Genomic DNA, 25,487 nt, shown 5'->3' with positions numbered 1-25,487 from the left:
CTTTAGAACAACATTTCAAACACTTGGAGACATTTTTCTATGTTGTTAAGAAAAATGGTTTAGTGGTTTCAAAATCCAAGATATCTTTATTCCAAACAAAAATTAGATTTCTTGGTCACTATATCTCCCGAGGAACTATCATCCCAATTGAAAGGTCTCTAGCCTTTACTTCAAAGTTTCCAGACAAAATTTTGGAAAAAACACAATTACAAAGATTCCTTGGTAGTTTAAATTATGTAATGGATTTTTATCCAAATTTGAACTGTCTTGCAAAGCCCCTTCATGATAGGTTAAAGAAAAACCCCCCTGCATGGACCGATGAGCATACAAAGATTGTCCAAAGCATAAAAAAGCAAGTTTCTGAAATACCATGTTTACACATAGCTGATCCATCTGCATTCAAAATTGTTGAAACTGATGCATCAAATCTAGGATATGGTGGGATTCTTAAGCAAGTTCAAAACAACAAAGAATGTATTATCAAGTTTACTTCTGCACACTGGAATGATACACAAAAAAATCATTCAACTATCAAAAAAGAAATTCTTTCGATAGTTTTGTGCATTTCAAAATTTTAAAGCGATCTTTTAAACCAAAAATTTGTTTTAAAGATTGATTGTAAATCTGCTAAAGAAGTTTTACAAAAAGATGTTCAAAACATAGCTTCAAAACAAATTTTTGCTAGATGGCATGCCATTCTTTCTGTTTTTGACTTTGAAATCGAATACATAAGAGGAGATTCGAATTCAATTCCAGACTTTCTAACCAGAGAGTTTCTTAAAAAACAGGAGTGAAAATGCCAAGAAAATCAAAAGCAAAAGAAGAAAAGTCGATAGCAAGTTCAAAGCCTGTCCAAAGTCCAAAGAAGGAAATTTTGCCTTCCTTTTCAAAGCCCATCAGAACCTGGACCGAAATCATCCAGGAAGAAATTGACCAAAGCAAGGCCGATCTGGCCCAACAACAATTGCAAATTCAGGAGTGGTTTGCACAGCAAGATCCTGAATTCCTGAAAAGGGTTGAAGAATATTCAAAGTAATTGATTCAACTTCAACCCGAAGCCTCTCCGAAGTCATCCTCCTCCTCCAACAAGGGTAAAGGTATACTTTCTATCCCTTTTTCAAAACCTGGATAGAAATTTTCCCTCAAAACCTATCTCAGAGCTCTAAAAGTATTTCAAAGCCCAACTCTCAAGAAATAGTTTTGTCACAAATAAAACTTTTTAAATCCAACGAATATATAGAAAAGCAAAATTTTCAAAACATTTTGACTATTGAGGAAGGATTCTGTACATAAAGCCCCTTAAAACTGATTTCAAAGATTTTCCCTCCAGGATGGTATTTCAAGCCCTGGAATATTTCAAAGCCTCAATCCTACTACCAGTCTATCCTTGAGGTAACTGGTTCTGCAAAGTTCAAACACTTCAAAAACCACAAAGACCATAAAGACCCTGCATATTCCACATGCACCATACAAAGAATCCTCCACCCTACAGATTGGGGAATGGATTTACACTCTTCAAGATCTTTCCCAACTTCCCTCCAAAGAACCTACCCATCAAGCCTAAACACTTCTTTCAACTATTGGGATTACCAACAAGCTTGGTTTAATACCTTTCTTCTTCAAAATGAAGGACAAAGCCATTCTTGGCTTTTCTACTTCGATATAAGCTCAATCCAAACTTCAAAGATCCCCTATTGGTTTAAACAATGGTGGAATTTTTATGGCAATGTTCCTGAGACCATAATTCCAGAAGTTCTACCTCTGTTTAACCTTTTCAAAGCCTACTATAAACCAAACAAAATAGAAAGACGTTTTCCCCCGTTACTTCTATTTTGTTCAAACTTTTTTCTCCCTTGGGTATGTGTATGGTATTTCCATTTCAATCAAGCAGCAGATGGAGAAATCATCTTTACCCAAAGGTTCAAAGTCAAATGGTGGGATAAATTTAACCACCAAGAAAAATTATCACTAAAGTTGGTACAAAATTTCCTTTCAAAAAATAGCTTTTTGCCACCTCCGAAAGAACAAACTACTTTCTTGGCACAGAAGTCCTTCATAATTCCAAAGCTAGTGGCGACTCAGACAGAAGAAGATTTCTTACAGTTGATCAAACAATTGTCGAAAACCGCCTCTTCCAAAGGAAAATCAAAAGCTTCATCTTCCTCTTCCAGCACCAACTCGGCAGTAATAGACCTAGATGGTGACTCAAACGAAGATGACTGTTTTAGGATATTCAAGCCCATCAAATGACACCTCTGTAAAGCCCTTGGGTTGAAAACCAGAAATGGCAGCCCAAAATATTTATGTAATGGGCCAAAAGCCTAATGTAAAAAAAAAGTCATTTAAAAATAAAAAAGAAAGAAGACAAAAGACTCTTTAAAAAAGCAAAAGATTCTTTTTCAAAGCATGGCCGACAACTTCCACAAAAGGAGTGAAGCATCTTACTCCATTATCACAAGACTACAAGAAAAAGTGGAGCCCCTTATTCCACTAAGAGGAGCATCCAAAGCTTCAAGGAGAGCATCCAATGCTTCAAGACCTCTATAAATAGAGGAGTTTCCCAAAGAAGAAGGCAGACTGAAAAATACGAAGAACCTCTTGTATTCTTCAAGTCACACAAAGAGAAATATAGTGAGAAAAGAGAGAGTATATGATGTGAATCCAAGTTCAAAGCTTAAAGAGATCCAAGATCCATTAATAGTACAAGAAGGCCCAATCACAAGGTCCAAATCCAAGAAGCTTCAACAAGCCATATTGGGTTTAATTAGGGACATTTGGAAAGCCTAAGAACTTCAACCCAATAAGGCATCCATGGAGGCCCAATGAATAATATTTAACTTGTTTTTATGTTAATAAAAATTAGGGTTACATGTAGCCACCATACAAGTTAATGTGGTAATTAATACCAAGTAATGGCTATCAATGTGGGCAGTGGTTATTAAGAGCCACCATATACAAGTTAATGGGGGAATAAATACCAAGTAATGGCTATTAGTGTGGATAGTGGTTACTAAGGCCATTTAAGAGTAAAAGTAATCCTATGTGTGTGAGTCTATTTTAGTAGTGTGTGCATGGACTTGTACTCTATATAAACAAGTCCTTTTTCTCTTTCTTTTAGGGCATGATTGAATTTGATATATGAAATTTTGTTTGAGTTTTATTGTGAGGAATTTTGTCTTTAATTTCTTGCTTGAACTTTGCGACTTATCAAGCTTTATTCTAGCTTGTGGTGTCAAAATCTAAATCTTTGTTTTCTTGTTATTTATCAAACTTTCTTGTTTATGGCATAAGAGGAAATTCAAAGTCTATCTTAGTATCTTTATCCTTGTTGGTAAAGGGGTTAAGTAGCATCCATCTTCTTACTTCAATCTTTGAACGATCCGAATTTGTGGATTAAATTGGTAATTTCTAGTTTTCTTCTAATTCAACTTATCATAGTATTTTTGCTATTGGGAGTTAATTGATGAAACCTACAATTCCCATCATAAGTGGTATCGGAGCATTGGCTCGAGATTGAGGTTCGTATCCAATACTATCTTTTAATTCTCAATATCTTGTGTTCATCTTATATTTTGCACCTTTTGCCATCTATTGTTCTTGTTATTATTATTATTTTTATCTTTATTCTTCTTATCTCAAGATTTTGTTTGCATATATCAAAAAAAAAAAATCGTCCTAAAAGAAAAAAATTGTTATCTTTGATATTCTTGTGTTAGATCTCAGATTACATAAAAAAAAATTGACTCTTCATATTCCATTGAGATCTATCTTTATAATTCTATACCTTTGTGGTCTTTGATGATCTATCTTTGTTTTTCATTTATATTAGCCTATTTGCTACAAATTGTTCATTTCTTTAAGCCTACCTTATTTTTTTTTCATTGATTACTACATTCTTGAAATTTTGTTTGATTGAGAAACTTAGTTCATCTAAGAAATCAAAAGGAAAATTTGAGAGGTAAAAGGCAAGAGTGTAAGATCATTAGAAAAAAAAAGAAGCCAAAATTGAGTGTAAACACAAGTGGTATACATCAATTTTGAGTGAAAACACGTGAGGGAGTGTTGTGAGATCGTTTCTTTCTATTTTCTTTTATTAAAATTTTAGGTTTTACAATCATGTCAAAAGGCACAAGTTCTTCTACAAATGATCATGTGATTCAAGCTATGCAACAACAATTCGAAAGAATGTTTAGTATGATGGCGGGAGTCAATGAAAAATTAGAGAAGCATGATGGCATCCTTAACCAATTACATGGAGAGCCTAGACAAAGGAGACATCCACCAATTGACCAAGAGGACTATGAAGGAGAGGATGATTTGGATGATGATCAAGTCACCTTGTTGGGACAACGAATCAATCCTAGGAGACAAGCTAGGAGACGACATCCAAATGATGATGTTGATCGCAACCTTGGAAGCATCAAAATGAAGATTCCTTCATTCTAAGGAAGAAATGATCCAGATGTGTACCTTGAATGGGAGAGGAAAGTGGAACTCATCTTCGAATGTCATAATTATTCGGAGGAGAAAAAGGTAAAACTTGCCGCTGTTGAGTTTAGTGATTATGCAATTGTTTGGTGGGATCAATTTTGCAAGGAAAGACGTAGGTATGGAGAAAGACCCGTGGAGTCTTGGAGAGAAATGAAGCAAATCATGAGAAAGAGGTTTGTTCCAAGCCACTACTACAGAGAGCTTCATCAAAGATTACAAACTCTAATTCAAGGATCCATGAGTGTGGAGGAGTATCACAAAGAAATGGAGAAGGCTATGATTAGAGCAAATATGATAGAAGATCGTGAAGCTACCATGGCAAGGTTCTTGAGAGGGCTAAACAAAGATATTGCTGATGTTGTTGATTTGCAACATTATGTGGAGATTGAAGATATGGTGAATTTGGCCATGAAAGTGGAAAGGCAATTGGAAAGAAAGAGATATGATTCTAAACCAAATATGGGTTCTTCTTCTTCTTGGAAAACTTCTTGAGGGAAAAAGGATGATAAACCTTTTACTAAGTCAAAAGTGGAAGAAACTAAGCCTAAAATTGACTTGGGTAATAAGGGAAAGGGTGAGAATCAACCAGCCCAAACTAGGGGAATCAAATGTTTTAAGTGTTTGGGTCATGGGCACATTGCTAGGGAATGTCCAAATAAGAAAGCTATGATTCTAAGGAATGGTGATATTGAGTCGGAGAGTGAGGGGGATAGTGATGATGATATGCCTTCTTTAGAAGATTGTAGCGATGTTGAATGTGCTAAGGGAGATAATCTTGTTGTTCAAAGAACATTGAGTTTGCAAAATAAACATGATGTCCATAGGGAGTAAAGGGAAAATTTGTTTCATACTCATTGTTTGATTTCTTACAAGTTGTGCAACATGATTGTGGATAGTGGAAGTTGTACCAATGTAGCAAGCACTTTGATAGTGGAGAAATTGAAGTTGCCTACTACCAAGCACCCAAGACCATACAAGTTGCAATGGCTTAATGAAAGTGGAGTTGTAAAGGTAAATAAGCAAGTTTTAGTTTCATTTTAAATTGGTAGATATAAGGATGAGGTGTTGTGTGATGTGTTGCCAATGTTGGCCGGACATATGTTGTTAGGGAGACCTTGGCAATATGATAGAAGGGCTAGTCATGATGGATTCAAAAATATGTATACTTTGACTATGGATGGAAAAAGGTTTAACCTTGGACCATTAACTCCAAAACAGATTTTTGAAGACCAAATGCGCATCAAGCAACAATATGAAGAAATGGGTTCTTCATTTGGGAAACTCTTTCGGGAAGGGAAACCTTTGAGAGTAAAGAAAAGGTGAGATGAGTGAACCTAAAAATTCCAATTCTCTTGACCAAAATGGGAAACACAAGGTGAGAGAAAACAAGGAAGGTTCAAATGAAAGAAAAATGAGTGTTTATGCAAAAATGAGTGATGTGAAGGAAGCTATGCTTTTGAGGCAACACATGCTTGTACTTATGTACAAGGAGATTTTGCATATTTCTAACGAAATAACCAATTGTTTGCCTAGTGTTGTTGTTGATCTTTTGCAGGTTTATGAAGATTTATTTCCGGAAGAAATTCCAAATGGTTTGCCACCTAAAAGAGGCATTGAGCACCAAATTGATTTCATACCCGGAGCAAGCATTCCAAATAGACTAGCATATAGATGTAATCCGGAGGAGACCAAGGAAATCAAAAAGCAAGTGAGTGAGCTTATGGAGAAGGGTTATGTTCATGAAAGCATGAGTCCATGTGCCGTACCCGTCTTGTTAGTGCCTAAGAAAGATGGAACTTGGAGGATGTGTGTTGATTGTCGTGCCATCAACAAAATCACGGTGAAGTATAAACATCCCATTCCTAGGCTAGATGACATGTTGGATGAATTGCGTGGTTCATATTTGTTTTCAAAAATTGATTTGAAATCTGGTTATCATCAAATTAGAATGAGAGAAGGTGATGAATGGAAAACAGGTTTTAAAACTAAACATGGTTTATATGAGTGGTTAGTAATGCCTTTTGGTTTAACTAATGCACCAAGCATTTTCATGAGATTGATGAATCATGTTTTAAGAGCATTCATAGGCAAATTTGTTGTTGTCTATTTTGATGATATCTTGGTTTATAGCAAAAATTTAGATGAACATGTACAACATTTGACTTGTGTTTTTGATGTGCTTAGAGAAGAGAAGATGTATGCTAATCTAAAGAAATGTTGTTTTTGCACTAATGAAATTACTTTTCTTGGATATATTGTCAATGACAAGGGTATTCATGTTGATCAAGAAAAGGTAAAAGTAATTAGAGAATGGCCAACACCCACAAGTGTAAGTGATGTAAGAAGCTTTCATGGTTTAGCTAGCTTTTATAGAAGGTTCATTAAGAATTTTTCTACTATAGCTGCACCTTTAACTGAATGCATAAAAAAGAATGTTGGTTTTAAGTGGGGAATTGAACAAGATGAGGCTTTTAACTTGCTAAAAGATAAATTAAGTTCTGCACCCTTGTTATCTTTGCCAAATTTTACTAAACCTTTTGAGATTGAGTGTGATGCAAGTGGCATAGGTATTGGAGGAGTTTTGATGCAAGAAGGCAAGCCCATAGCATTCTTTATCGAAAAGCTAAGTGGAGCAAGTCTAAACTACCCTACATATGACAAGGAGTTCTATGCATTAGTGAGGGTTCTAAAGACATGGCAGCATTACCTTGGCTACAAAGAATTCATAATTCACACTGACCATGAGTCCTTGAAGTATCTCAAAGGACAAGGAAAGCTCAATAAGAGACATGCAAAATGGGTGGAATTCATTGAATCCTTTCCATACATCATTAAGTACAAGCAAGGGAAAGAAAATGTGGTGGCCGATGCATTGTCAAGAAGGTATGCCTTGATCTCTAAACTTGATGCAAAATTATTAGGATTTGAATACATAAAAGATCTGTATTCTAATGATCCTGATTTTGCTAATGTTTATGGGGTATGTGAGAAAGGGGGTTTTGATAAGTTCTATAAGTTTGATGGTTTTCTTTTTCGGGAAAACAAATTGTGTGTGCCACAAAGTTCTTTGAGAGAGTTACTTGTGAGAGAGGCACATAGTGGAGGTTTAATGGGACATTTTGGGATTAAGAAAACTTTGGATATGTTGGGTGACCATTTCTTTTGGCCACACATGAAAAGGGATGTTGAGAGAATTTGTGAGAAATGCATTACTTGCAAACAAGCCAAATCCAAAGCAATGCCTCATGGTTTGTATACACCTCTTCCCATACCAAATGAACCTTGGGTAGACATTTCTATGGACTTTGTTTTAGGATTACCTAGGTCTAAGGGAGGGAGAGATTCTATTTTTGTTGTTGTGGACAGGTTTAGCAAAATGGCACATTTCATTCCATGTCACAAGACAGATGATGCAACCCATATTGCGAATCTATTCTTCAAGGAGATTGTAAGGCTACATGGAGTGCCAAAGACCATTGTGAGTGATAGGGATGTCAAATTCCTAAGTCACTTTTGGAAGACTCTTTGGGGAAAGATGGGGACAAAGCTTTTGTATTCTACAACTTGTCATCCACAAACGGATGGACAAACAGAGGTGGTCAATAGGACATTTGCAACACTTTTGAGGGCTCTCATCCAAAGAAATCTGAAGAATTGGGAAGAATGTTTGCCACATGTGGAATTTGCTTACAATAGGAGTGTGCATGGTTCAACAAATTGCTCACCCTTTGAAGTTGTGTATGGATTCAATCCATTGACTCCATTAGATTTGCTACCATTGCCATTGGACAAAGCTAATTTAGAGGGGAAACAAAAAGCTGAATTCATCAAGACTTTGCATCAGAAGGTGCATGCAAACATTGAGAAGAAAACACTCTAATATGAAAAGCAACACAACAAAGGGAGGAAGCAGGTCATTTTTGAGCCTGGAGATTGGGTGTGGGTGCACTTGAGGAAGGAAAGATGTCCTAACTAAAGGAAATTAAAGCTTATGCCAAGAGGAGATGGATCAACAACAACGCCTACAAGCTAGAACTTCCAAGTGAGTATGGCAATGTTAGTGCTACTTTCAATGTTAGTGACTTGTCTTTGTTTGATGTAGGTGATGAAGATGATGGAGCTGATTTATGGATAAATCCTTTTGAAGAAAGGGGGAATGATGTGAATCCAAGTTCAAAGCTTAAAGAGATCCAAGATCCATTAATAGTACAAGAAGGCCCAATCACAAGGTCCAAATCCAAGAAGCTTCAATGGCCATATTGGGTTTAATTAGGGACATTTGGAAAGCCCAAGAACTTCAACCCAATAAGGCATCCATGGAGGCCCAAGGAATAATATTTAACTTGTTTTTATGTTAATAAAAATTAGGGTTACATGTAGCCACCATACAAGTTAATGTGGTAATTAATACCAAGTAATGGCTATCAATGTGGGCAGTGGTTATTAAGAGCCACCATATACAAGTTAATGGGGTAATTAATACCAAGTAATGGCTATTAGTGTGGATAGTGGTTACTAAGGCCATTTAAGAGTAAAAGTAATCCTATGTGTGTGAGTCTATTTTAGTAGTGTGTGCATGGACTTGTACTCTATATAAACAAGTCCTTTTTCTCTTTCTTTTAGGGCATGATTGAATTTGATATATAAAATTTTGTTTGAGTTTTATTGTGAGGAATTTTGTCTTTAATTTCTTGCTTGAACTTTGCGACTTATCAAGCTTTATTCTAGCTTGTGGTGTCAAAATCTAAATCTTTGTTTTCTTGTTATTTATCAAACTTTCTTGTTTGTGGCATAATAGGAAATTCAAAGTCTATCTTAGTATCTTTATCCTTGTTGGTAAAGGGGTTAAGTAGCATCCATCTTCTTACTTCAGTCTTTGAACGATTCGAATTTGTGGATTAAATTGGTAATTTCTAGTTTTCTTCTAATTCAACTTATCATAGTATTTTTACTATTGGGGAGTTAATTGATGAAACCTACAATTCCCATCAGTATAGTGTGAGAGTGATAGTGAGAAGAAACACTTTCCTCTTATATTCAATTTCTCCTCTTATAAGTTATATTTCTTTAGTTTAAAGCTTTCATTTTAAAGCTTTTTCAAAGTTTGTATATTTGTTTAAAGTTTGTGTTCAAAGTTTGTATCTATCAATAAAATCTTTTATCTTCTTATCTACAATCTTTTAGATTTAACAAGCGTATGCTCTGTGCTTGCCTCATCTGAGGATCCTGCACACCAGAAACTTGTTGATTTATCTTTTGTTTCTCTATCTTGATATATATATATATAGGGGGAAAGTGGATAAAATATGAAGAATAATAATATTTAGTAGGTAGGCTTAATTGGAGGGACCAAAATGAAATTTTTCCTAAAACAAAAGGGAAGAAAAAATCAGCCTTCTTCTTCTTCCTCGATATACCACTCCTCAACCATTTTCCACCATAGCCACCACTCTCTCCACTAACCAGCCACCCAACCCCTTTTCCTCTCCGCCTTCACCGACGCCACCTCTTCCTCCCTTAGCTTGCCAGAAAACACAAAAAAGTTGGTGGAGGAGCTGTACTTCGGCTGCTACCTCTTGAATAACCTATTGCCGCCTTATTTTACAATTCTGACATCGAAAACAGACTCTCCACCACCAGAAACCTTAAGAACAACCCTTCCCTCTATTTTTCTATTGCTGAAAGCTCTTTCCAAGACTCATCGGAGCCGAAGCATTTCGGCCTCGATCCAGTGGCTTCCGGTCAGATTCCAGCAAAGACATTTACATATCTGGACTCCACGCATCTCAAGCTTCACGTAGGCACCTCTGAATTTGAATTCCGACACCATTGACTGCACTAGCTCTCGGACCTCGGTGTTTTTCGGAAGCGCAAAATTTTGAATTTTGGCTCGATAAAAATTATTTGGACCTTACAAATTGTTAGAAATTATTTAATTATAAATATTATTGTGATTAATTATTATTCAATTTTGTAATGATTGCGGTTGTGAATAATTAAATTAGATACTAGAAAATTATGTATGGGTTGATTGTGGAATAAAAATTAATGACAGACTGTCTGTTATTAATTGTGATTTCTGGTGTGTTACATAGTCGGAAAAATAATGCAGTTATAGGTGATCCGACTCTTAATAAATATGTAATGAAAATTTAAAGTGTTTTTAGCAAGTTTTGGACCTGTTTTATGCGGTTTAAATGTCCGTATTTTATGGGATGCTCTATCAAATTTTCGGTAAAATTTTCAAGTCGAGATTAGACAAGTTTCTTTAGGCAGTCTAATCTAGGAGTCTAGGCCTATGATGAATTATGAAATATTTTATTAACTCAATTATCTTAATTATTTTTGTGAATAGATAATCCGTCGGTTCACCCAGCTCCAATCGAGGCTTGGAGCAGTTAACAGAAATTCAACAGAACTGTGAGTTAAAGTCATATAATCTATTGCACGTGTCATCATCTGAAATTAAATGGAAATTCTATTTGTTAATAAATATTATTATCACCAATAGTAGTATTAGTATTACTATATTTTATTTTCATCCTTTCCAATATTATTATTATTATTATTATTACTACTATTACTATTACTTATTATCATTACATTTACTATTAGTATTTTTATCATCATCATCATTATTATTATTATTATTTTATTTTTTTATTATTATTATTAACATCGCATCATTAATTTATGTTTGTTATACTGACGTTACTTAATTTTAATATTTATTATCAGATCGAATAACATTATAAATTTTTAAATATCATGTTTAATTTTTATTGATGCTAAATATGTATTGTGGCTCGAGATAAGGCAACAGTAGAACATGCCACCCGATAGGTTACTTTAGGACCACATGCGCACCGGTGAAGATCAAAGTCAAGTAATAGAGAAATACTTAGTGATGTGCCCTGGTCGAGCACAGCTCTTCGGGCTTATAGAATTTTGATTTGCCGGAGAAAGGTCTTTAGTCAAGTGTTGCTTTCTAGGCGCCGGCTGTATTAGTACTTAAGTGACTAGACTGGACTTAAAGACCCTAGTCGAGCTTTGCTCTCTGGGCGCCTGTCTTATTGGAATAAGAGAGCGGAAAAGCTGCTAGAACTGGGGGTTTAAGGTTCTATTGAAGTACTCATCCAAGATGTGTTAAAATTGCATATTTTTTTAAATTATGACAGGACACGTATTTATTATTCTGTGATATTATATGCTATCTAAATAATTATCTATATATGTATATATATACAGACACACACACACAGATATATATATATATATATATATATATATATATACACATATATATATATATTCATATTATATTATCTTAACTCACACTCAAGACTGACAGTCCCAATTTAATATTTCAGGTGTCAACTAGGTCTTCCACAGCTCTTCTCCTTAGCAGCCCGACTTCCTCCTTTTTTGGGCTTAATGTAATTGAATTTATTTGTATATCTGGTTATTAAAAATCTAGATTCTCCGTAGTAGTGATTCTAAAACTTCTTATTTACTTTTGGCATGTAAAACCAATTGAATAAGTGTTATCTAATTGCGCTGACATATTAATTTAAATATGTAGTATTTGTGTGGTTGAGTTTTGGTAATGAAATATTGTTATAATGGATAAAATTATATTTTAAAATAGTTATTGATTATTCAGGCTTGCTACGGGTTTTGGTGGCCTTACGCCTACCCATTCCCTAGCGCTAGTCATAGGCTCACAAATCGGGTTGTGACAAAGTTGGTATCAAAGCCTAGGTTTAGATTTTCTTCGACCTAGGTTAGCATTCTTGGTACTATGGAGCTAGGATCAAGTCCGTCTTTGTTTGTTTTGATTCACTTTAGTCTCAACATTTACCGTTAGAGAGTCTGTTGTTTCTTTATTGACTTATAAGCTTATCTTTGATACTGTATTGAGGATAAGAGTAGCTGTGATTGCAAGGTCAGAGATTTTTATGATGAGTTGATGCACCTTTTTCGTGAGATGTTAGAAGGCATGGTAGACCCATTGTCGTTTCTACAGGTGATTAGTGCAGACCAGCCTTAGATGCTTTGATTGTTGTTTCGATGGTGGGCAATATAGTTTAGGATTGGTGTAGAGTGTAGTTGCGACCATGATATAAATTGTCTCATTATTACATCGGGTATGTCTTAATGAGTAAAGCCGAATTTAGTACTTAGAATGTTAAGTAGAGGTTAAAGCATATAAGGTTGAGTTTTGTGGTTGTAAGAAGAATAAGAATAATGGTTAGTGTGTATCTTTCGGGCACCCAGAATCCGGAGAAGCTTAAGCAAATACTACATATTTTTATAAGTAAAATAAAAGTGTTTTAAAATATAATATTGTGCTCAGTCCCGCAAAGAAACTCATTATGGCATTTCACTATTAGACATGCACATTAAATGTCGAGTCTATTATACCGTAAGCACCATAACCCATTTTTAGGACATGCATTATACACCATGCATTTTATGTTAATGCATATTGCATCAGAATCATGTGTTCCAACCCTTTGCTGATATGAGGGATACAGGAAAAACTCCATCCTTTATGGTTTATGGGACTGATGCATTCTTGCTAGTTGAATTGGAGTTGAAATCTTTTAGAGTTGTATTAAAGGCTAAAATACTAGAGTATCAGTGAGTCAAGTAAAGATACCAGCAGTTGGCTCTGATCGATGAAAATAGGATGAAAGCCTTATACCACATGCAATTGTATTAGAAATGGATAGCTAGGTGATAAGCTATTTATGTAGCTACAATCTAAGACAGTGAACCTATCGATGCAAACTAGCGCTAATGCCGAGTTTCAAGGTCGTATTCTTGGGAAAGGGTGATCCTAGAACTACTGCAGCATCTTATAATATCTAACCTTAACAAAATCGATGAATTTACTATTCTATAATTAGATGCAAGCAAAGTGATTAACTAAATGTCAAACAGTTTGAAAGGATTTCGTGAAACAATCAAAGGAAAAAGCAAACCCAAGGGGACCTAAGCTAGTTGGATTTTAATAAAGGTAGAGATTATATTGATTACCAATTGTGATTACCCATGAGCGGATTCTAAATTGAATTCGATTTCCCTCTCGAGAACATCGAATCCCTAAACCTAAGAACCTAAACGATGGAATCTCTTCCTAACGATTGATTTTAGGTTAGCCTTAAGATTAAATACACTACTATTAAGAGTTGTTAATTCTTAATCCAGCTAGTCAATTACCCTTATCTCTAAGTGATCATTAACCAGTTCTTACTATTCAAATTTTTAATTACAAAATGAGCTTCTCAATTACATAAAGCAATCTAAACATCACAATTCACAACGTCTCATGAATAATGCAATTTCTTATTAATAATGAAAGCAAGAAGAAAATAAGCATTGATAATCAAAGTCTTATAAACATTAAATACAATCCAACAATATAGGAACCCCAATGGGTTCAACAATTCTAGCTACTCATGCTAATAAGTAACATAAAGTAAGGAACAAACACAGAAAAGCAAATTGAAAACATATACACCCTTCTTCAAGTTAGATGAACCGCCCTAAATCTCCAAATCTGAATGATGAACCCTAAATTGCCTCTTGAATGCCTCCAAATCCACTCTTGATCTTTAATGTGATGTTTATACCAATGGAATCCGTCCTTTAATAGGAGAAATAGTCTCCAAAAGTCGAATATCAAAGTCTGAAAAAGGGTGGCTCGTGCATGTATGTGAAAAATAAAGTAAGAAAATTGAACACTAGCCAAATAATTCGATTTTGCCTATATAATTGTCCCAGCACGGCCGTGGTCAAGCCCGTGCTGATCAGCACGGGTGGAGTCCAGGTCGTGCTGGACCTCTAAGTCCCACAAATTAGGTCTTCTTCCTAGCCGTGCCCTCGCCGGTGCTGAGCCATGATGGAGGCCGTGGTGTCCTCGAAAACTGTGCCAAAATAACACTCTTGAGGGTTAAATATTGATGGTTCAGCACGGCCAGATTTCAGGCCGTGCTCAACCTTAAAATGGTAGCCCTTGCTCAATTTTGATAGATTCTGGTCCGTATTTGCACGTATTTCCCTCAACTAATGATAATGTCCATCGATAATCACCTGAAACATGAAAAGAACCAAAACACAGGTGATTCTGGTATAAAACAAGATAACTATGCACAAAAATGGAAGTAATTGGGCATATAAACATGTATAAAACAATGCATATTAAATCACCCCACACTTAAGCTTTTGCTTGTCTTCAAGCAATCAATAACTCAATACATATACAAGCAACAATCACCCCTCGAAACCCGTGCTAAAGTTCATAACTTGACCTTATTCAACATATAAATAATGAAACTCGAGTAGCTAAACAAATCATATACCTTCAAAGAAGAACTATAGTAATACCATCTCGAAGTACAACTTATATAACAACTCAACATTAAAGACCAGGAACCATTGCCTCACAGGAATCTCTCAAATCATTCATAGTGTCTATAGGAAAACAAAAAAATTCCCTCAATGCAGCTGCACAAAACCTTTTTATCATAAGCTTGCTCATAAAATCTCATATTCGCTACTACAAATAAATGAATACCAAAATCAAAGGGCCTTTACAAGGGTTGAAATGTGGTTAAGGTAAAGGTAAGAATATTTGAGTAGAAGTGTAAAGTATACTGAAAAATCATGTAATTATTTAGAATGAATGCTTCAGGAGTTGAATGTCAAAACAACAAAAATACTCATTAAGCCTTATTTGAAGTAAAGGATGCTCACAAGAATTAAATCCAAATGAGAAAAGAGCTAAGAAATAAGTCAGAAATTTTTTTCTTTTTCTTTTTCTTTTTCTTTTCTTGATTTTTTTAGCATATATATATGCCACAACAGCTTGCACAAGGGCTGCATGATTAGTGACATAAACAACGAGAACAGTTATCCAATTTGGATAACAGGGAGCATCAAATAATGATTAAAAAGAGTAAGTGAATTTATAACAAAATCAGGCATTATATTTCCATAAAAGAAGAAGCATAACACATAATTATTCAGTATACAGGGTGAAAGAAAAGATAAATGTATAGAATGGTGTATGTGTACTGTATAGATGTAAATCATGAAGAAAAGGTTAAGGCTCAAAACTGGCTGACTAATGAAAATAAAGGGTAGGCTTTTGGCTAGATGTGGTGAATCCTAAGTTGCCCAAATCATCTAATGTTATTCAAAAGTTCATGTAACCTTAACAAGTATTACAGAGCAAGTTCTAGAAACAGCATTACGTGCAGCGCACACTCAAACAAGAAAAATCATGAGCATAATTTGCAATGGATGCTCAAATTTTGGTTCAAAAACTCACGTTTGAAGTGGCTAAAATTTGTAATTGGTTCCCATACTTATGAATTGAATCATCACATAAATTGTATAAGAGATTGGCATAATCAAAGTCAAAAGATAAAGGTTGTAAATTTACAAGGAACTCAAGCAACACCAATTTAACCCGGCCAAATTGACATATTGAATACAGTGAAATTGCTTTTCAAGAACAAAAATCGAGAGGGACAATCAATTACTAGTGTGTGAATTAAGTCATTAATTACAAAAGAATAAACTAAGCTTAAATGTCATCAAGAACCTAGGTCTTAACATCCTAAGAATAGTCCATTATCATTACCTAAACAATCAAGGGGTAATAAAACTACAGATGCCCACCCCACACTTGAGTATAACACTGCCCTTAGGGTTAGAAACTTTTTTTGGGTATATAACATAGCTAGCATATAAGAAGAGTGAAGATCATATTAAATGTACATAGCATAAAGGCAAAGCAAAGTGTTCTATTAAAATAACATAAAATGAAAGAAAAATGAAAGAAAATAAAATAACATGAAAATACAAAAAGAAACGAAAATAAAATAAAATAAAAATAAAAATAAAGAAAGAAAATAAAAAGGAAAAGGAAAAGAAATAGAACACAAATTTTTTTTTCACTACTGGTAGTCTGCCGAAGGCACGTCCTCACTGGTTGGATCAGCTGGAGGGTGAGGAGTAGGGGAAGGCACTGGAGGAGGGGGCGGTGGTGGTGGCACATGATCTGTGAAACAACCTGCTAGATCAAATTCCATGTCATCGATGAATCTCTGATTTTGTGCTCTAGAATACGCCATCTTTGATATTTGCTTCGCCATTAGGTCCGTCTGGGTGGCCTGCCTATCCAATCCATGCATAAGCTACTAGAGCATATCATTTAACCCTTGGAATTGTGCCCTAGTCTCATCTTGAAACTTTCTAAACTCCTTTTAGTGCTGCACAAACTCAGTATAGTGCTGCTGCTGTAAATCACAAACTCGATCTAGTCGGTCAGCCAAAGCACTAATCTGAGCACTCGATGTCCCTACAGAGTAAGAAGAGGAAGCTCCAGATATAGGCAATACTCTAGCTGGGTTAGGAATCCTAACATCTGGAATCTCAGCCTTAGGGACTTGGGCTCCTCAAGCTGCTGCCTCTCTAGCCTCCCTGACTATTGCACTGACAAGCCTGTACTCATTGCCATGTGGGTATCGAGTGGCCATGATAATCTCCATGTTGATCATCTATCTAACCCCTAATGGTGTCATGTCTCAAATCTGAGAAAGCTCGGATAGACAGTCGTCTAGTACATCCAGTCTCTTGGCCAACCTACTCACATATGGGTCAAAACAGTAGTGCTTCTTCTTCTAGGCGTCGACTATGAAGGAACCGACTTGACAAGCCAACAAATATCCCATGTCAAGCTTCTTACAATGTTGCATAGCCCAAAGAATGAATACATTGGTCTATATGACTGCTCCAAAACTATCTCCTCGGCCTATAATAGTGTAAGCTAACAGTGTAGGAAGATAGCGGAGATGATCTGAAAGGCTAGATGCTTTAGACCTGCTGGGGTAGTATGAATCCCACATGGTGTCGTACGAGATTGCATTAATGTAGATGCATCCTTGATACTCCTCGCCTGAGGTGTCCTACTCAGTCCATAAACCCAAATGCATACCGAGTTATGGAACTGACATTGAGAACTCCTTTCCTCCAAGTCTGAAGTAAACTGCATCAGGCTGATGCCAATTTATGATCTGTTGCTGTAGGAAGAAGGTGCTGAGGAATTCAATAGTGAGCTCACGATAGGTAGGCTCAATGATGTCAAAGAATCATACGTAAGGCAGTGTGTCGAATAGTGCACGAACATCTTAAGCCAATCCCACTCTCTCTAGGGATACAAAGTCAATGCATCATCTGGCCATTACTTGCTTCCATCTCATGACTTGGAAGTGGCTCTCATTATCAGCATTTTGAAATGTCCAAAAGGGATATCGACCAGGTGCAAGTGGATTTGCAGTTGCTGTCCTTCGTGCTCGGACTAGTTACTATTGTGGTGGGGGTACTGGTGCTGGTGCTAGTGAAGTTGAAGTGGAAGAAGAAGTTCCCTCACCACGTGAGCGCTTGCTAGTAACGGCGCGTTGCGGTTGCTTTCGACGAGATTGATCTCGGTCCCTCATATTGCCTAATACAGTCAATCATTAGTATTCAAATAAGAAATCAAGTTAACATAAATTACACCGAAAATTTAGCAGTATAAAGACTATAATTTGATTAACAAAAAACTTTAGGCTTAAAACTAAGACTAAAACCTCAATTTCCTATAGAAAACTAATTCACAATGGCATTCTTGCCCACAGTATTACGCACCAAATAAAGAGAATTTATGTAATTTATCAAAATAGAATGCCATAAAATAACTTTACTGCTCCCGAACCCCAAACTTAGCATGTCATTATTCAAAATCACACAAATACAACAACTAATCTGAGCTAAATATAATCCAAATTAAACTCAAGCACTGTAAATAAAAATAAAATAAAACAAAATAATAAACTAATCAAAGCAATAAATATTGACAACTACTAGAGCATATCAAAATGTCCTAAATAATAAAAGAATACATAAAAAATCAAATTTAACCAAATAAAAGCAAAAGGCGAAGAAACTTACTTGAAATTGCCGTGACAGGTAAGAAAAATCGAGAAGAAGAAGAAAAGCACCTTAGAACTATAGTGAGGGAAAAGTTGGAAGAGGTTTGAAATGGCTTGCTTAGGGCATGGCCGTGCTAGTCAGCACAGCTTGGACTTGGCCCGTGCTGAACCCTGAAGCGTCCTCTATGTGAAAGTTCACCACGGGGAGGGCGTGGGCGTGTTGGTCAGCACGGCCTGGTGTTGCCGCTCATGGTGCCTTCGAAAGCCGTGGTGGACAGCCGATTTTAAGTGTGCATTATGTACATGTCCATCATGGGCAAGGGCACAGCCGTGCTGACCAGCATGGCCTAGTGTTATAGCCTGTGGTGGCCTCAGAAGCCATGGTGAAAGACATATTTTTTAAACACTATATGTGCATGTTCATCACGAGTAGGACTCCGGCCATGCGGATCAGTACGGCCTTGGGATCCAACCCATGATGCCCACAGAAACCATGGCGAACCACTGAAATCCAAGCTTTTCTTCGACATCTCGAATCGCCAAACTCCCTACCTGCGTTCAACACATATACGTACACATTTAGGCTATAATTCAAGTAAAAATGTATCGAACAGGGAAGTTCATCTTTACCAATCACTAAAAATCTGACTTAAGTTATTAAAACCCTAGCTTCATACAATTAGGTTTAGTTACTAAGCAAGTGCTCTAACTACCATCAGACATGCAAACGACTGATAAATATGGGAATGCCTCCCAAAAAGCGCTTCTTTTTGCTTCACGAGTCACTTAGCTGGGCTCTACATTAGACTACTCTCACAGGAAAAGCACCATGTTCACTCGCTCCTCAACTTCTAGCGAGTTCTCGTGATAATGCTTCAGCCTATGTCCATTGACCTTGAAGTCTCTCTTCTCCGAATGATGTAGCTCCACTGTGCCATATGGAACGACTTACTTGACTACAAACTGTCCCGACCATCGGCTCTTCAGCTTACCTAGAAACAATCGAAGACACGAGTTATATAAGAGAACCCTGTCTCCAGCTTTGAACTCTTTCGAGCCTTTCAGTCGCTGATCGTGCCACTTCTTCGTCCTAGCTTTGTAAATTATGGAGTTGTCATAAGGTTGCTGACGCCACTCCTCCAACTCACCTAGCTGCCATTGTCTTTCTTTACCTGCAGAATCAACACTAAAATTGCATGATTTTAGAGCCCAAAGGGTCCTATGTTCCAATTCAACAGGTAGATGACACGTCTTACTATAAACTAGCTTATACGGTGTAAAGCTAATAGAAGTCCTATAGGTTGTTCTAAAAGCCCATAGTGCATCATCTAACTTATCAGCCTAATCCTTCCTACTAGTCCCCACGGTTCTCTCTAGAATACGTTTTAAACCCCTATTAGTTACCTCCACTTGCCCACTAGTTTGTGGGTGATAGGGTGTAGAGAACCAGTGTGTGACCCCATATAGCGTTTAAGTACTTTCCCAAGTTGGGTATTACAGAAATGGGTCCCCTTGTCATTAATCAATGCTTTAGATGTACCACACCTAGCAAATAATTTCTTGAGGAACCTAGTAACTACTCTGGTATCATCAGTGGAGAAGGCTTGCGCCTTTGGCCACTTAGAAAAATACTCAATAGCCATAAGTATATACTTATTTCCATAAGAAGAAGGAAAGGGTCCTATGAAGTCGATGCCCCAAACATCGAAAATCTCAACAACTTGTATACTAGTCTGGGGCATCTCATCACAGGAAAAGATATTACCTGACCGCTGGCATGCATCACAAACATGGACAAAGGCTCTCGCATCTTGAAATATTGTTGGCCAATAGAATCCAACATCCAACACCTTCCTAGCCGTATGATTGGCCGCTTGATGGCCTCCAGTTGGTCCCTCATGGCAATGTTTAAGGATTTTGAGAGTTTCCTCCCTATATATGCATCGCCAAACCACTTGATTTACACAAACATGAAACAAAAAGGGGTCTTCCCAAATGTAGTATTTCAAGTCAGCAAAGAATTTCTTCTTTTGCTGATATGTTATACCCTTTGGTAAGACCCTTGCAACTAAATAATTTGCATAATCCAAAAACCAAGGGGAATTGGTATATACCTGCAATGAACACAAATGCTCATCAGGGAAGCTATCATCAATGGCCCTCTCATCAAGTGCCGCCAAGCTCGGGTTCTCCTACCTCGATAAGTGATCCGTTGCCAAGTTTTCAATGCCCTTTTTATCCTTAATTTCTATGTCAAACCCCTGTAAAAGTAGAATCCGTCTAATCATTCTTCCCGAACAAGTACCGTAATGCCAAATGGTCCGTATAGACGATGGTCTTTGATAGCACAAGATATGAACAGAACTTATCGAAGGCATAAACCACAGCTAACAGCTCCTTCTCAGTGCTGGTATAGTGCTCTTGGGTGTCTGTCGATGTCTTGCTAGCATAATAGATAGGTTGGAACTTTTTCTCGACCCGCTGTCCAAGAACAGCTCAAACTACATAGTCACTAGCATCGCACATAAGTTCAAAGGGCAACCCCAATCAGGTGAAACCATGATAGAAGCTGTGGTTAGTAACTTTTCTAATAACTCAAAAGCCTGTAAGCAATCCAAATCAAACACAAAAGGTACATCCTTAACAAGCAATTGAGTAAGAGGCCTAGCTATTTTAGAAAACTCCTTAATGAATCTCCTATAAAAGCCAGCATGCCCGAGAAAGCTCCTAACGGCCTTAACAGAACTAGGGGTGGCAATTTCGATATGGTGTCTACCTTAGCTCTATCTACCTTCATCCCCGCATGTGAAATCTTATGCCCCAACACAATACCCTCTCTCACCATAAAATGACATTTTTCCCAATTTAAAACTAAATTTGCCTCAACACATCGTGCAAGCATGCACTCTAAATTAGATAGGCAGAGTGAAAAAGAGTTACCGAACACTGAGAAGTCGTCCATGAAAACCTCCATGGACTCCTCAATCATATCGTGGAAGATTTCCATCATACATCTTTGAAAAGTGGTAGGTGTAACCTAAATGGCATCCTCCAGTACTCGAACATCCTATAGGGGCAAGTAAATGTTATCTTCTCCTGGTCCTCAGGTGTGATTGGTATTTGGAAATAACTTGAAAAACCATTAAGAAAATAGTAAAAACATATGGCCGAATAGACGCCCAACCATTTGATTAATAAATGGAAGGGGAAACTGGTCCTTGTGGGTTGCATCTTTTAGCCTCCTGTAATCGATGCAAACCCGAAAATCGATTACCGTCCTTATTGGTATCAAGTCGTCCTTCTCATTCTTTATCACAGTTATCCCTCCTTTTTTTGGTACAACCTGCACAGGACTCACCCACGAGCTATCAGATATGGGATAAATTAAGCCTGAATCAAGAAGTTTAATTACCTCCTTTTTCACCACTCCTTCATGTTATGGTTAAGTCATCTTTGTGGCTACACTACTGGCCTGAAACTATCCTCCATCAGGATCTTGTACGAGCAAAAACTAGGGTTGATTCCAGGGATGTCCGTAATCTTGTATGCGAAGGCCGTAAGGTACTTCTTGAGAGACGATAGCGTCATCTCCCTATCCTCAAGAGTCAAGTCTGATGCAATAATGACTGGCAGCCTCTTTGCCTCATCCAAGTAGGCATAACTCAAGTGCTTGGGTAGCTCCTTCAACTTTAGGACTGGAGGGTCCTCAATTGAAGGTTTCACCTTCTACACGTCTGACCTATCAAGAGAAACAAACAGGTCAGTAAAATGGTTGGGCTCACTAGCCAGCAAACAAGCGATTTGTTCCAACACTTGCTCGTTGGACAACTCCCTCTCATCTCCCTGCAATGCAACCTGCAAAGGGTCATCAGGCAAAACTTCCTACATATGAGACTCAACAACATCATCTAAGACTTCTACAGAAAAAATAGTATCATCATGGTCTAGGGAATGTCTTATGGAAGTCGCTAAGTCAAAGGTGATAGTCTCGTCATCTACCCTAAGTTGGAGCTTCCCATTACAAACATATATAACGACCCTAAATGTAGCAAGGATAGGTCTATCTAAGATCAGTGGCACAACACTCTCACCCTCCATATCCATTACAATGAAATCTACGGGAAATAAAAACTTGTCTAAATTAACAAGTACATCCTCAACTATACCTCTAGAAATCTTAATAGTCTTATCGGCTAACTATATGCTCATCCTAGTGGGTTTAGGCTCACTCAAACCAAGTTTATCAAACAAGCTAGTGGGCATCAAATTAATACTAGCTCCTCAGTCAGCTAATGCACCGCTAATAGGTAATTTACCAATGACACAGGGTACAGTGAAACTCCCTAGATCACGCCTCTTAACAGGCAGCTTGTTTTATAGAATAGCGGAGCATTCCTCGTTTAGGGTCACCAATCCCAAATCCTCTAGTCTCCTCTTATTGCTCAATATCTCCTTCAGAAATTTTGCATACTTCGGCATCTACGAAATAGCCTCAACAAAAGGAAGGTTAATGCGTAGTTGTTTAAAAAGGTCTAAAAACTTACTAAATTGTTGGTCAACCTTTTCCTACCTTAGTCGAGTAGGATACGGGATAGGTGGCTGGTACTCCTTCACTGGATTTTTCTTTTTGTCCTTAGCTCTTACAGGCTCTTTCTCCTCAGCTTCTAGTTCTTTCCTGGCAGGCTCATCCTGCACAACAACATCATCATCATTAGTTACAAGTAAGAAACTAGATAACTGCTTACCTGACTGTAAGGTGATAGCCTTGCAGTGCTCCCTCGGGTTAGACTCTGTAGTACTGGGGAGTGTCTCTAGTTGTCCCTCAGTCAACATCTTAGAAATCTGGCCTATCTGGTTCTCCAAATTCTGAATGAAGGCCTGCTAATTTCTAAGTACGCTGTCCGTTCACTGAAATCTGTTGTTGGTAGAGGACACAAATTTCATCACCAACTCCTCGAGATTAGGCTTCTTCTCCTGACTTGGAGGTAGTTGGGGTGGACTAGCTTGCAGCTGTGGCTGTTACTGATGCAACCTCTAAAAACTGGGTGGTCCCTGGGCGCTGTTATTCCTCCAACTGAAGTTGGAATGATTGCGCCAACCAGTTTGCACCATAGTGTGGGCCACTGTATGTATTGTTGTACGGGTTGTTCTACTGTCTTGGTGCATTACCCATATAGTCTACCTATTCAAGATTAGTAGAAACAATAGAGGATGAAGAATTAGAAGGTGAAGCAAACATACCTCATGCATTACAGTTTGCACTATAGTGCGGGCCACCGCAAAACTCGCAGCTTATCTAGGTTGCATGAACTGGCATCTGAAGCTGGTATAATTTCTTGGTCAGAAGCTCCACTTGTGCTGCCAAGGCTGCTGTGGAGTCTAGCTGGTTGAACACTCCCTGCTTGACTGGCCGAATCCTAGAGGATTTTCACTGGTAGTTGTTCATGGCCATCTCCTCTATCAAATTTTATGCCTGCTCTGGCGTCTTACTATTTAGGGCCCCACTTGCTGCAGCATCTACCATCTGCCTAGTAGTAAGGTTCAAACCGCTGTAGAAGGTTTGAACCTGCATCCATACTGGTAGTCTATGGTGCAGGCAACATCAGAGCAAGTCTTTGTACCTCTCCCAAGCATCGTACATCCTCTCGTCATCGAACTGCACAAAAGAAGATATATCATTTCTCAATCTAGCAGTTTTAGCAGAAGGAAAGTACTTATATAAAAACTTCTTAGCCAACAATCTCCATGTCATAATAGTGTTGGCTGGGAGTGACTACAACCATCTTTTTGCTCGGTCCCTCAAAGAAAAAGGAAACAGCCTCAACCGAATAGCATCATCAGTTGTTCCATTTATCTTGAAGGTGTCGCAGATCTCCAAGAAGTTGGTGATGTGAGCGTTTGGGTCCTCGCTCGGTAGTCCCCAAAATTGTACACTATTTTAGACCATTTGTATCACGTTCGACTTTATCTCAAAGTTATTAGCTGCCATAGGTGGTTGTAATATACTCATCTGTGTCCCTTTAAGAGAAGGTCTAGCAAACTCATACATTGTCCTGTTTTCATCCGCAGCCTGGTTGTTGTCTCCTATCCCTACTAGTCTATTCATAGGGGCTTCAATCTCTATCTACGCCTCCTCTTCTTCTTGCATACGCTTCCTCAAAAGACGGAGGGATCACTCTAGTTCAGTAAGAGGGTCTACAGGAGTAGGATTAGAGCTCCTGGTTATAAACTACCTAAAATTAAGAGGCAGCAACCAAAGAACATAGAATTGAATAAAATAATAAAGAATAAAAGGAAATGAAAAGAAAAAAAAGTAAAAATGGCTAATTAACACAAACACAAATTCACTCTACTTCACACAAAAGTTCTCAACGGTACCATAAACTTGATAGGCTATTTATGTAGCTACAATATAAGGTAGTGAACCTATCGATGCAGACTAGCACTAATGGCGAGTATCAAGGTCGTATTCTCAGGAAAGGGTGATCCTAGAACTACTGCAGCATCTTATGATATCTAACCTTAACAAAATCTATGAAGTTACTATTCTATGATTAGATGCAAGCAAAGTGATTAACTAAATGTCAAACAGCCTGAAAGGATTTTGTGAAACAATCAAAGGACAAAGCAAACCCAAGGGGACCTAAGCTAGTTGGATTTTAGTAAAGGTAGAGATTATATTGATTACCAATTATGATTACCCGTAGCGGATTCTAAATTGAATTAGATTTCCCTCTTGAGAACATCAAATCCCTAAACCTAAGAACCTAAACTATGGAATCTCTTCCTAACAATTGATTTTAGGTTAGCCTTAAGATTAAATCCACTACTATTAAGAGTTGTTAATTCTTAATTTGGCTAGTCAATTACCCTTATCTCTAAGTGATTATTAATCAGTTCTTGCTATTCAAATTTCCAATTACTAAATGAACTTCTCAATTACATAAAGCAATCTAAACATCACAATTCACAACATCTCATGAATAATGTGATTTCTTATTAATAATGAAA

The 25,487-nt window shown here is 37.3% G+C and overlaps 1 non-coding gene across 1 annotated transcript; it reads left to right on the top strand.

The window, feature by feature from the left end:
* Window positions 1–24,058: 24,058 nt before the first annotated feature.
* LOC112534743 lies at window positions 24,059–24,165 on the top strand. Its single transcript, XR_003079005.1, has one exon. It is a non-coding gene; the product is annotated as a small nucleolar RNA R71 (small nucleolar RNA).
* The last annotated feature ends 1,322 nt before the right edge of the window (window positions 24,166–25,487 follow it).

The sequence above is a fragment of the Ricinus communis genome, chromosome 2 (genome assembly GCF_019578655.1).
Source record: "Ricinus communis isolate WT05 ecotype wild-type chromosome 2, ASM1957865v1, whole genome shotgun sequence".
NCBI lineage: Eukaryota > Viridiplantae > Streptophyta > Magnoliopsida > Malpighiales > Euphorbiaceae > Ricinus > Ricinus communis.
This window is presented reverse-complemented; position numbering and strand designations above follow the sequence as displayed.